General features: G+C 46.6%; 1 pseudogene; it reads right to left on the bottom strand.

The window, feature by feature from the left end:
- LOC138387610 (rho GTPase-activating protein 27-like) overlaps positions 1-12,949 on the bottom strand; it is a 55,023-nt pseudogene extending 42,074 nt beyond the window's left edge.
- Positions 12,950-13,503: the final 554 nt, after the last annotated feature.

Here is a 13,503-nt window from a genome sequence, read left to right as displayed (position 1 = left end):
ACAGAGTGTGAAAATCGCAAAGCCCAAACTTCTGCATCTCCACTTCCGTGAGCCAACAAAATCCTTTACAGTTTAAGACCTCTTGAGACAAACTTTGTGTTACTTGCTGCCAAAAGCATATTAACTCTTATGTCATCTTTCCTTCCCTGTCCCCACCCCCAGGAATATTCACACAAGTTAGCTAGGTACTAGAAATTTTCTCGAGCTGGGGGTTTATATCTCAGAAACATGAAGCACAAAATTTGACATTGACTATTGGATATAACACTGTTCTGTAGTCATTTCTGTCCACATTTTTGATTATTTCCTAAGATGGAAGTCAGTTGATTTTAAGTGATGTTTGCTTCAAAGCGCCCGCTGATGGCAGCGTGGAGAGGAGATGCCAGGGGTGTTGTGGGGCGCGATCCGGACATGGAGAAGCTGCATATGGAGAAGCCCTGTCAGGCAACAGTCCTGGAGATAAGACACAGAAGGAGCAGTGAGCCTGTAGGCGCGTGTGGCTCAGAGTCCCCAGGGTCCACAAGCTCCGAGTGGCTGTGTCTGTCCACAGGGAAAGGAGCTGGGGGAGATGGTTTTATTTCATGTTGCGGCCTTACTATACTCCAGATACCACAGGAAGCTTGGGGACACAATATTGCAGGTTTACGGTCGCCCCTGCTCTGGAGAGGTTCATGGCTGAGGTGAGCGGCAGACACCCAGCAGAGCCAGGGCGGAGCTGAGCCCTCAGGTGGGTTACAATCATTCTGAGATGAGTCAGAGCCACCCCCGATGCCCCACCCCTGCTTGTCTGCAGTAGGCCCAGGTAGACATCTGCTGTGTTGTCACTTTCCTGCTTAAAGCCCTTCGGTGACTCCCTTCCTCTCCCTCACCCCACACAACCATGGGGGTTAAAGTCAGTGGGTTCAAGTGTTTTGTGTGGCTCCTCCCTGATCCTGGAATTCTGCAGCCCCCACCCCTCGCTCAACTTCTCCCTCCTGTGACCTCTCAGGCCAACCCCTGCCCTCCCTGGTTCTCTCCAGGGCACTCACCACCTAGGGCAGGCCCTTGACTCTCATGCTGGAGGAAGTGACCTGCTCCTGCCTGGTGACCCTCTGTGTTTCTTTTGCACAAATCATATCCCACTGGCTGTGTTCGCTGTGTCGTGTTTACATGCTTGAGCTATTCTTCCAGGCAATGAATATCTTTTTTATCCGCCCCTGTGAATGTGTGCTGGGGCTGGGTGGGGGACAGAAACAGAGAGTAAGGGAGGGACAACTAGAACGCCTGTGAGGGAGAAGAATGCGACACACAGCAGGGGACAGAGCCCGTGGACTTGGAGAAACAATGGAGTGAAGGAGAGACCCAGTGTGAGAAGCAGGAGGAAAGAAAACGGAGAAAAGAGAGCTGTCCAGAGAGGAAGGGCGGGGAATAGGGAGAGGGGTGCGGCGGCCAGAAGCAGAAGTCGTCCAGCACCGGGGACATGCTGCAGACTGAGAGTGGGGGTTAAAGAGTGACAGGAGCAGAGAGGGGTCCAGAGCAGGCAAGGAGCTCAGCAGGCTGAGGGAGGCCGAGTTCAGGGGACGGCAGAGCAGGGGAAGAGGGACCGGGACAGGGAAAGCACAGGGGGACACAGACAGGGAAGAGAGAGGCAGAAACACACGGAGTTAGTGGACAATTCAAACTTGGGAAGAAGGAATGACAGGAAGTGGGACAGACGCTGCAACAGAGCGGGCGCCGGACACCCCGTAGGAGAAAGAGAACGATGAGCGGACGTGGGGAGTGGGAAAACGCAGAAATGGAGAAAGAGGGAGCGAAGGAGAGAGAGACATATAAGGACAGAAAAAGGAAAAGAAACGAACTGGACAACATACACGTGGACTCCAGCAAGACTCAGATAAGGCCTGAGAGACCAGATCTCCAGGGGTGAGAAGTTCACATCTTTGCAGGGCGCTGAGCAGACGCTGTTTCACCGTGAAGCTCTGGGGACATCACTCAGGTGCTGAGATGTGTGCCATCCAGCCTGTGGGCACGGGGACAGGAAGGACCCTACACCGAGCTTCTCTTTCACCCCAACTACTGAAGATGGGCTTGGGCTGTGCATCCCTGGTCTGGGGAATGACTGTCTCCAACACTGGAAACGATAATTGATGACGCGTGGAGCTCACTGTGGGAAGGACTGGTTTAGTCCTACCTACCCTCTGTCCTGCTAGGGGCCTCCAGCACTTCTCTCCTGAGCTGCACCCCAGCTGATAGGAAAGGTGCTCCTGGGCATGTTTTAGAGGCCAGAAAACAGAGGCTGGAGACTAAAACTTTACCCACAGTGACGTGGATTATCAGTGGGAGAGTGAGATTCTAAAACAAGATCTATTGAACTCTCAAATGTACGCCTTTTCCAGTAGATTCCTACTGCTGCCCAGTTATACGGTAAAGAAGGGTAAATAAAATGTGAAGCTGGATAAGAAGAGAACCTCAAAAGCAATTTGAGAAGTGAGAATAGAATAAGTAAGGAAAGATGAAGCTTGGACCAGATGGGTCTCTGGCTAAGGATTTGTATCAGTAGGGAACAGAAGCCACTTTATGTCTGTTACTCGGAAAGGGACTTAATACAGGGAATTACATGCTAACACAATCATTAGGAGGTTTCGAGGGGTGAGTACAGTCCAGGGTTTCAGGAATGACTCTCAGCACTTCACAGAATGGACTCATTTTTAGGCAGCCATTGGAGCCAGAACCTTAATCCCCAAATCAGGAGTTTGCTGCCACCTCCCAAACTACCCCTCAACTCCTCAAAGTGGGAGAATTAACACTGGAACACACGGTCTTAAAGCTTCTGCTTCAACTGCCTCTCAAATCCCAGGAACTTAGAGAGTACTAGCTGCAGGGGACTCCAGGCAATGCAGTTTTTAGTCTTCCAGACTCTCCTGTATGGGAAGACCCTCCGGAAGGATGTAGCCAGCCAGTCAGCCCCACCCACCACTGGCGGTCCCAGGTACTCGTGTAAACAGATGAGGGCATTTGTATTTATTCCAGAGGCAAAACCTGCTGACTGTCTGCCATGTTCTCTCTCAAATTCTTCCTTTTTGTGCCATTTTAAAGTTATTCTGCTTATATAGGGGAGAAACCTGCTCTTCTGTTCCTCAAGTGCTTTCTTTGGAAATTAAGAACCTTCTTTTATAGCAAAAAGGCCATGTCCTGGGCTTGAAGTCTGGTGCAAGGTCTTGGGGAGCAGGGAAGAATCAGGGTTGGTGAGGCCCTAGACAGATGGACCCCGCTGAGCCCTAGTGCAGGTGGGCCGTGGCCATGGGAGATGCCATCAGGCCAAAGGGAAGCTCCAGCTTCTGCACTTAGGTCTTGGAGGTTGTTCCTGTAAGACCTTTGCACAGGTTTCTGGCCTCTCCTCTTCACTCCACATTTTGCCAGGATCCCTGGTGGAGAAATGACTTCCTTTCCATGTTCTGTGAAGTGACTTTGTCACAAGCAACTCTTGCCAGCCCTCCTCCCCATCTCCAATGCCCCCAGGGCTCACAGGACCAAGGTCCCCCATGGTGTCTATCCGTGGTGTCAATCCTATTGTACAAACAATTGACAAACATAGGACATTTTATCAGACCCCATTTCCTTATTTCCAGTAGTATAAGAAAATTGAAGTCAAGGCTAGTTTCTGCATAGACAGGACGAACTTTAGGCAGGTGGATTTTGTGAGGCTCCATCTCACGAGGCTAAGCTTTCACTGGACACTGCTTCACAGAGGCCCTGAGCAGGGGAGAATGCATTTACTGGGATGGAGGGAGCATACGTTTGCCAACCCTAAAGGTTTGTAACCTATTAGGCTGTGGTTGTGCTGAGAATAAAACACAGCTTCAGTTCCATATAGAGCTGGCAAAACATTCAGGAAGCACAGTTTTCCAAGGGCTGAACTAATTATGCAACTGCGGCGCAGCTCAGTCCGAGCATCCTGTGGTCGTGGAGAAATGGACCGTCAGAAGCAGAACATTTTGTTATGATTGGGGGTTGGCAGCAGAGTGGGCAGCTAGCAGGAGGTGGGTCGTGACCCTTTAGCACAATCTGCTGAATAGGCTACATGAACAACAGCAAAGAGAGTCTCCACTGGCCTGTTAATCGTGAGATGATTCTGGCTAGACTTGTATCTGCAGATACTTTCGAGAGGGATATGGGAGCTGGGAGATCTGTGACTCCAAAACTTTACAAGAGCAGAAGACTCTGTGCCTGTGTGATCCATAGACGGGGTGTGCAGGACGCAGCCGATGATGGGCAGAGCTGACAAAGGGAGGAGCAGGTGCAGAGTCACCGAATGATAGGCCACCTGCAGCCTGTGACTTTGTCAACAAGATTAAAACTATGAAACTGTTTTGCATTGAAATTGCTCACTTTCAGACTGGTTTGGGTTTAACTGTAAAGGATAAACCTTGTTCCTACTGTTTTGTGCATCAGAGATTTAGTTAGAGTCTAAATACCTTTGCTAGTACAGTCTCCCCAAAGGGACACAGTATAAGAATGGTCAGAGATCAGACAGACAAATCTCAGACTCATGGCTCTGCTACTTAATTGCCATAGAACTAGGACAGGTTACTCAACTTCTCTAGGCTATAGTTTCCTCAATGAAAAAAAAAAATCCTTCCTTAAAGGACAACTGTGAGAATAAGACAAAGTAAGGAAACAGGCCGGGCGCGGTGGCTCACGCCTGTAATCCTAGCACTCTGGGAGGCCAAGGCAGGAGGATCGCTCAAGGGCAGGAGTTCAAGACCAGCCTGAGCAAGAGTGAGACCCCGTCTCTACTAAAAATAGAAAGAAATTATATGGACAACTAAAATATATATATACAAAAAATTAGCCGGGCATGGTGGCGCATGCCTGTAGTCCCAGCTACTCGGGAGGCTGAGGCAGTAGGATCACTTAAGCCCAGGAGTTTGAGGTTGCTGTGAGCTAGGCTGATGCCATGGCACTCACTCTAGCCCGGGCAACAGAGTGAGACTCTGTCTCAAAAAAAACAAACAAACAAACAAAAAAAAAAAAAAAAAACAAAGTAAGGAAACAGAGAGGAGTTCTAGATAAGAAAATCTCTCGTGCTAATAGTTGCTATGGTTACCAGACTTCTGAAAACCCACCAGATACTGGGAATTCAGAGGCCCAGGACTGGCTAAGGTATGGGATCACGAGTTCAGCTCAACATAGTTTTAGAGTTCTAGCCAGGCATGAGATATAGTCAACAGGTGCAGTTCTACTGCTTTGGCTGAGACTCTCTGAGCTCTTTGGTAAGGAGCTCAAGGGGTGAATTCTGGAGCGGGGGTACCTCCTTTTCTCCACATTGCTTCCTTCTGGGGTCTCTCTCTCTCTCTTTCTCTCTGTCTCCTTCCCCCCCTCTCTCTCTTCCCACAGACATATAGGTCTTTCCTTTGCTTGTTAACAGTACAGTTGACCCTTGAACAATGCTAGGGTTAAGGGTACCAACACCCCCCCACACACAGTCAGAAATTCATGTGTAACTTTTGATGCCCCCAAAACAACTGATAGCCTACTGTTAACTAGAAGCCTTACTGATAACATAGGTGATTAACTATTTTGTATGTTATATGTATTATATACCGTATTCTTACAATTAAGTAAGCTAGAGAAAAGAAAATATTATTAATAAAACCATAAGGAGGAGAAAATATGTTTAGTATTCATTCAGTGGGAGTGGATCATCCTAAGGTCTGCATCCTCATGGCTTCACACTGAGCAGGCTGAGGAGGAGGAAGAGGAGGGTGAATCTTGCTGTCTTCAGTGGTGGAAGAAAATCTGCATGTGAGTGGTTCCTTGCAGTTCAGACCTGTGTTGTTTACGGGTCAACTATAATCCAATCCAATCCTACCATCTTTATTCCCTTCCAGGTGTACCAGCCGCCATCACTGTGCGAACTTGTATTTGAGCGTGGTGTGTATGGGGGACTTGTCCTCGCTGTGTCAGTTCTCCAGGAAGTACACAGCGAGATGCGGTAAAGAGAATGGAAGGTTTGTGGTGGGAGTGACGTGTGGGGAAGATAAAGGGGAGACAGTAGTCTGGATAGGTCCAGACAGTAGTCTGGACCGCAGGTGGTGACACATTTGCGACACTCTTTATCAATCCAAGGGGAAGCTCCAGAGCCCAGCTGCCCTTCAAGGAAGCCCTCCAGTGGGCAGGAGTAGCCAGGCCTGAGTACCCTGCCCTGCTCAGTGACTGGCTGGGGCTGCCTGGAAGAGCGTGGCCTGGGCTCGCATGGCTGCCCAGCAGCTGTCCGCTCCCTGAGCGCGTCCCGCTGCACCGCACGCTCCTCCCCAGAGGGAGACAGGGCACCCCTGACTGAGTAAGTCTTAGACCTGAGAGCTCCACGTGCTCACAGCTCGGTAGTGAAGACCATGACTGTGTCCCAGCCTCTAGCATGTGCTCGGCAGTGTTTAAAATGATTCTCTTTTAGCCTCAAGACAACTTCAGAGATAATTTTTATTTTCTACAGTTGAAAGGTGAGAAAACATAAGAGGTTAAGTTACTTTTTCCAAGTTCAACTGAAGGCTAGAAATAGCAGAGCCAGGGGATTTGAAGGTATGCAATGAAACAATAGTCCATGTAGAGCAGACACTTGTCTTATGTTCTTACAAAAATAGAGGGCATGCATTCAGCTTACCTAGAGAATGCAGGGATTTTGCCCTGGTCACGGTGTGGGGGGAGCAGGTAGGAGGAGAAGGGGGAGACAGGCTTTTGGACTAATCACGTGAATATGTGACGGAGGTCAGGACAACGTCTGGCTGTAGAAGGACAGCTCATAGCCGCTGCCTCCAGAATGTTGACCTGAACAGTCCAACTCATATTAACATTCAGAAAGTAAGCACAGGCCGGGCGTGGTGGCTCACGCCTGTAATCCTAGCACTCTGGGAGGCCGAGGTGGGCGGATCATTTGAGCTCAGGAGTTCGAGACCAGCCTGAGCAAGAGCGAGACCCCATCTCTACTAAAAATAGAAAGAAATTATATGGACAGCTAAAAATATATATAGAAAAAATTAGCCGGGCATGGTGGCTCATGCCTGTAGTCCCAGCTACTCGGGAGGCTGAGACAGGAGGATCGCTTGAGCTCAGGAGTTTGAGGTTGCTGTGAGCTAGGCTGACGCCATGGCACTCACTCTAGCCTGGGCAACAGAGTGAGACTCTGTCTCAAAAAAAAAAAAAAAAAAAAAAGAAAGTAAGCACAGAGGAAAAGTATATGATTGAGAGGGAGTGAGAGCGATTGCTCTAAAAGAAAAAATATGGACTACATTTTGAAATAAAACTGGTAAAATTATTGTCTGCAGAGTTAACAGTAATAAATAAGATGACAAGGGTTAGAGCCCAAAACTTTAAAAACAACTTTGAGTGTCAGAAAATATCTTTTCCAGATGCCTTATTTAATATGAATTTGCTGATCAGTTCAATTATCTTATGCAGTCAGTTGGGGCGTATTTCTATGGATAATGAAGATGAAAACAGTGAGTTTCCATACATCAGCCAGGATCTGCCCCACCGGGATCGTGGGGCACATTGCTGCCTCTGCCTCCATTCCCCATCCAGGTGGACAGGCCCAATTCTACCTCTAGGATCTGCCCCACCCGATATGTGGGGCACATTGCAGCCTCTGCCTCCATTCCCCATCCAGGCGGACAGGCCCAATTCTACCTCCAGGATCTGCCCCACCCGATATGTGGGGCACATTGCAGCCTCTGCCTCCATTCCCCATCCAGGCGGACAGGCCCAATTCTACCTCCAGGATCTGCCCCACCGGGCTCGTGGGCACATTCCAGCCTCTGCCTCCATTCCCCGTCCAAGTGGACAGGCCCAATTCTACCTCCAGAATCTGCCCCACTGGACTCGTGGGGCAGATTGCAGCCTCTGCCTCCATTCCCCATCCAGGCGGACAGGCCCAATTCTACCTCCAGGATCTGCCCCACCGGGCTCGTGGGGCACATTGCAGCCTCTGCCTCCATTTCCTGTCCAGGTGGACAGGCCCAATTATACCTCCGGGTTAGTTGGGCTCGCACTTGGGTTTCAAAAAGTGATAAAAATTAATGTTCACTTTGAATTTTATAAGATTCCGAGTAGTGTCTTCAGAATTCCATTTCATTAACCTGGCCAAGGACTTTCAGATTCTCAGCAGTCCTTATCAAACCAGGAACTGAAAGGCCAGCCCTTTTTCATACATTTACAAGAAAACAGAACCCATTTCAGTTTATCGACAAGAGATGGAAAAGGCAGTTTCTCAGGAAGTTCAAGGTGGAATTTTGATAGATACTTAGAGTGCAAAGGGTGATCATTAAAATTTTAATCTCTTCACATGATTTCATACAGCTTTTCGAACACACCCAATACTGAGAACCCATAGACACCACGATCTCTTTCTTCCCAGTGGAAGGTATTTGTTTAAACATCCTTCCCAGAAGAGCTACGTTGCTGGACTGGCTGGGGCTGCCTGGGAAAAGCATGGCCTGGGCTCGCGTGACTGCCCGGCAGCTGTCTGCTCCCTGAGCTTGTCCCGCTGCACTGCACGCTCCTCCCCAGAGGGAGACAGTGTCGCCCCTGACAGTGCTGAGACCCCAGGGAAAGAGGGACAATGCGATAATGGACGAGCTGAGCAGTGTTTCTCAGCACCTCGGAACTCAAGGTTGATTTGAAAGGTGGCTTCCAAACTGGGGTTGTCGTGCAATATTTGTGACACACTTATACTAAAAAAAATTGGTTGTCTGTTTGAAATTCAAATTTTTTACCTTGCATTTTATGTATACATCATCTGTATTTACTTACATTTGAAAACTCTGTATCTTCCCTGGCAGCCCTACTCTAAGCAGGGTCTCCAGAACTGCAGAGCAGAGCTAAGGTAGCCATTTATTAATGTCTGAGCCAGACAGTAAGGCAGAGTCCAGTAACCAAGTGATGGGGTCAGCTGGAGAGAACAAACAATGGCAGATTAAAGGAAGAGATTTTGAGTTTTCGGAAGCCATAGAAGTTATTGACTGATGGGAACACGCACTGTGCAGTATAATGGCATTTGATGAGGGTGGGACAGTTGCCAGAAAGCAGTGTCTAAGAGGTAGGTACTATTGTTTCTCCTATTTTTATTTTATTTTGTATATTTTTTAAGGCCGTCAATTCTCTACTGAATGGGTGAAGAAACTGAGGCGCTCGGAGTGCAGGTGACCCACCCCGGAAACACCAGCCGTGGAGTGAGGGTTTGAACCGTAGTCCGCCTCCTGCCACCGCACCTTGCTGTCTTGGTTCTCTCTTTAGGACGGCTTTGCGCTTTTATTTACTTATAAAACTTTTAGGTGCTTAATGACATCAGAAACTCCCTTCTGAAGACAATTCCTCCATGCACAGATTAGGGACAAGTAGAAAAACCAGACTTATCTGATTCTCCTTTAATATTTGTTGATTGATAAAAGAAAGACATTGTTTTAGAAGAGGACGTTTTGAATAATAGTAATATGTGGCATGTTGGTTGTCTAAAAAAGCCAGAATTCATGAGTACTCTCCTATTAGTTACAATGTCTTGTATTTCAGGAGCACCTGACTTGTAATCTATTCATGGGTTCATTGAGACCCTTGTTGAGCACGTGTGAGTCAAGCCCTACACGAGACACTGGACGTGGTCATGGAAAGATGCCGTGTGCGTAGTCCCCACCTTCCGGGCACCTGTCGTTCTCTTCCTGCCTTTTGTGTAGGGCTGGATTTTTCCTTTGTCCCTCCAGAGCCCACCAACCCTGTTATGTGGCCTGGAAGACCAACCTCTTCCCCTGTCATCTTCTGGGATCTCTGCTTTTCACTGGGTTTGGTCTGTAGCAGGGTGGAGAGAAGCTGGGCTTTCCTGCCTGTGCACTCTCTCAGGACATTCACTCCCCCTCTAGAGCCTCAGGTTCTGTCGGCAGCCCCTCTCCACATCCAGAGCCCTGAGTTTCCGTAAGTGTCCCCATCTCCCGGTCCCCAACAGGCTTAGGGGTGATAAGGGCCTCTGCTTGTCGCTGATCCCCAGGGTTTTGCTATGGCTTGTTGGTCTCCTTAATCCTATTCTGGCTTTTCTAGATAGTCTGTCAACTTAAGTCTTTTCAGCAAGACCTTTGAGTGCATCATCTCTTTCCAGCTGGGACCCTGACTAATGCGAGCATGGCAATCCCTCCTATGGCTACTGCTTTGCAGATTGTCCATAAATTCTGACCAAAAGAATAAATAAATTTGATCCAAAGTCAAAAACACTGAAGCAATGAAATACACTTAGGAGAAAGTAAAACTACAGGCCAGGAGTGGTAGCTCATGCCTGTAATCCTAGCACTCTGGGAGGCCCAGATGGGAGGATCACTTGAGGTCAGGAGTTTGAGACCCCATCTTTACCCAAAATAGAAAAAATTAGCCAGGCACGGTGGCATGTGCCTGTTGTCCCCAGCTACTCGGGAGGCTCAGAGAGGAGGTTGGCTTGAGCCCAGGAGTTTGAGGTTGCAGTGAGCTGTGATGATGCCACTGCACTTTACCCAGGGTGACAGAGTGAAACTCTGTCTCCAAAAAAATCAAAAAAGAAAGAAAGAAACTAAAACTGCAATTGACATGCATGCTGACTGCGCACCAAGGAAAAAAGAGGCTGGCAGTGTCAGTAAAGTGGACCCTTGAACAACATGTGGGTTGGTTATACTGACCCCATGAAGTTGACAGTCCGCATACAACTTTTGACTCTCCCAGAATTTAACTACTAATAGCCTACTGTTGCCTGGAAGCCTTACCAATGACATAAACAGTCAATTAACACATATTTTGTATGCTATATGCATTATATACTGTATTCTTACAATAAAGTAAGCTAGAGAAAAGAAAATATTATTAAGAAAATCAGAGCCTGGTGTAGCATTGTGCACCTGTGGTCCCAGCTACTCAGGAGACTGAGGCAGGAGGATCGCTTGAGCGCAGGAGTTCAGAGGTTACAGTGAGCTATGATTGTGCCACTGCACTCCAGCCTGGGCAACAGAGCAAGAACCCATTTCTAAAAAAAAAAAAAAAAAAAAAAAAAAAATGTTGCTAAGAAAATCATAAGGAAGAGAAAATATATTTACTGTGGAAGAGGTGGAGGTGGAAGAAGAGGCAGGAGAGGCAGGTTCAGTCAGGGTAACTTTTATCGAGAAGAATCTGTGTAGAAGTGGAGCCACACAGTTCAAACTTGTATTGTTCAAGCTACTTGTATTGTATTGGTCAGCTACATAGTGTGTTCCCATTGCACTGACCAGGGTCCATCCCAAAAGGACTTCGTGTGCATGATTTATCAACGTTTCATGTACTCGTGTAGCCATGCAAAGAGTATCCACTGCTAAACCACACGGTGCACACATTTTTGTAAATGTATCTTTTATATGCACATATGCATTATATACGTCTCACGTAAAGAAGAGCTAAAAGAATTGATTAGGTTTAGCAAGGAAGAAAGCTACTACCCAAGACAAATGGCTGCTGTGTTTACTCAGAGATTTCTCAGAGGACCAAGCATGTTTTGAGCTGCACTAAGAGATCTCATAAAGAATAAAGAAGGATGTTCTGGGGAAGAAGATTTTGCTTCTGTGTGAGGGAAAACTTTGTAATAGTGTGAGGTCCAATAATAATTTTCCAGTTTAGCTATGTGTTGTTTGTTCATAAGAATCACTTTGGATTTTGGTCACATAATCTATTTGATACTTAAAAGAAAATTCTATGAGCTCAATTACATGGCGTAAGTAGCTTTTTAAAAAGGTTTGCTGGGTGGTCCCTGGTAGCCTCTTGTAACATAAGGCTTGCTTTTTTGTGTGGGTTTTCTTTTTTTTTTTTTTTTTTTTTGTCATCTGTTAAGAGACTTAATGGGAAATGGCATCTCACCAGAAATGCTTAGGAGTTGATAGTCTTTTGCACATAATGTGTTTGTGATATTAAACAAAAAATAACGTACAGTGTGTTCACATATATAAAGGTGGCAGAACACTGCCTGGCTTATAGGAAGTGCCATGTAAGTGCCTGCTGGTAGTATTGTTGTTGTCGTTGTTCTACTTCGATAACATCTTGTCACATCACAGTTCTAGTTCCAGCGGGTCAAGTGTCACTCCTCCAGCAGTGGCTGCGCTGCACTCGCCAACAGCACGACCACCCCCAGCCTTTCCCTTCCCAGGGGTGGTATGTATTGGCTGTCACTACCTCTATCCCTGTGGGAAGTCACATCTGGTCTCTACTTCTACAGAGACCCCGAAAAGATGGAAAACGAAGAGCAGGACGCTGCTGAAAAGTCTATGACCAAGCAGGAGCTTCAGAGGCGTGGCCTGCCCGGCTCTCGAGTTTCTGCCCGTCCGCCTGGCAGGGCTGCAGGTGCAGTGGGGCCGCTGCAGCTCCGCCGCCCGGGCGCGACGGCTGCAAATAGCCCCAGACGGCCACACGGGATTCTCCCACAGAAGCCGCCACCTGAGCGGATGACAGCGTGAGACTGAGGGGAAAAGAGTGCGACTCTGTGTCGGGCAATCATATGTGCCCTGGATCCCACACAACCGCTGGTTACAAACACTATCACTAGTAACTTTAAACTAGCCCGACTGTTCAAGCTATAAATTAGTTGTTTCAGCTTAGTTATTTAATAATTAAGTCAGACATTTCTAATTTTGTACTTTTGTATTTCCTCAAAATGTTTTCAAGTCGTTGTAAGATTCTGATTAACTTCTTGGTCATTTTCACAGAGCATGAGGCTTATTTTTATTTTTGGTTCATGTCAAAAAGTAGCTAATGTTAATTTGTTATTGCACTTATCATTTTTAGATACATAACTCATTGCAATGGAAAAGACCTGAGAGATTTCTAAGTAGAAGAAAACTCTGAGGTCATCCCTCCCATATTGTAGAAACATAGCTTCTTTTAGATATGAATCCATATTTTTATCAGTTTGAAAGCAAAATATGATGTAATTGCCCACCTTCGACATGACTTTAACCAGCAAGCTTGTCCCTTTTTTAAGTCTTGAAAAAGTTCATCCATAGCAAGAAACCCTTCAAGAATAAAAATACAACATCAATTTCTTTAGATTCAATTCAACCAGTATTTGTTGATCTTTCTAGAATTTAATATAAATGGAATGATATAGTAGCTACTCTTTTGCGTCTAGCTTCTTTTTCTCAGCAAAAATTTTTCCTTTGTGGGGGTTGGGAGATTTATTTTTTTTAAAAGAACTCAGAAAAAATACAGAAAAATTGCAAGTATAATCCAAAGAACATTTTAATTCTGAGTCATTACACATCAGGTTGCCACAATGATGCCCCATACTCTGAACACTCTCGTATGTATTTCCTATAATACAACCATGGGAATCAGTCAATATTAATATTGATACATCACTGCCATCTAATCCTCAGCTTCCATTCAAATTTCGGTGATGTCTCAATAGTAAAAGAATACAAGCTCAGAATTACGTGGTCCATTTGGTTGTCGTATCTCTTTACTCTCCTTTATTCTGGAAAAGTTTCTTTGATTATAATATTT

This window comes from Eulemur rufifrons, chromosome 1 (assembly GCF_041146395.1).
Source record: "Eulemur rufifrons isolate Redbay chromosome 1, OSU_ERuf_1, whole genome shotgun sequence".
Lineage (NCBI taxonomy): Eukaryota > Metazoa > Chordata > Mammalia > Primates > Lemuridae > Eulemur > Eulemur rufifrons.
This window is presented reverse-complemented; position numbering and strand designations above follow the sequence as displayed.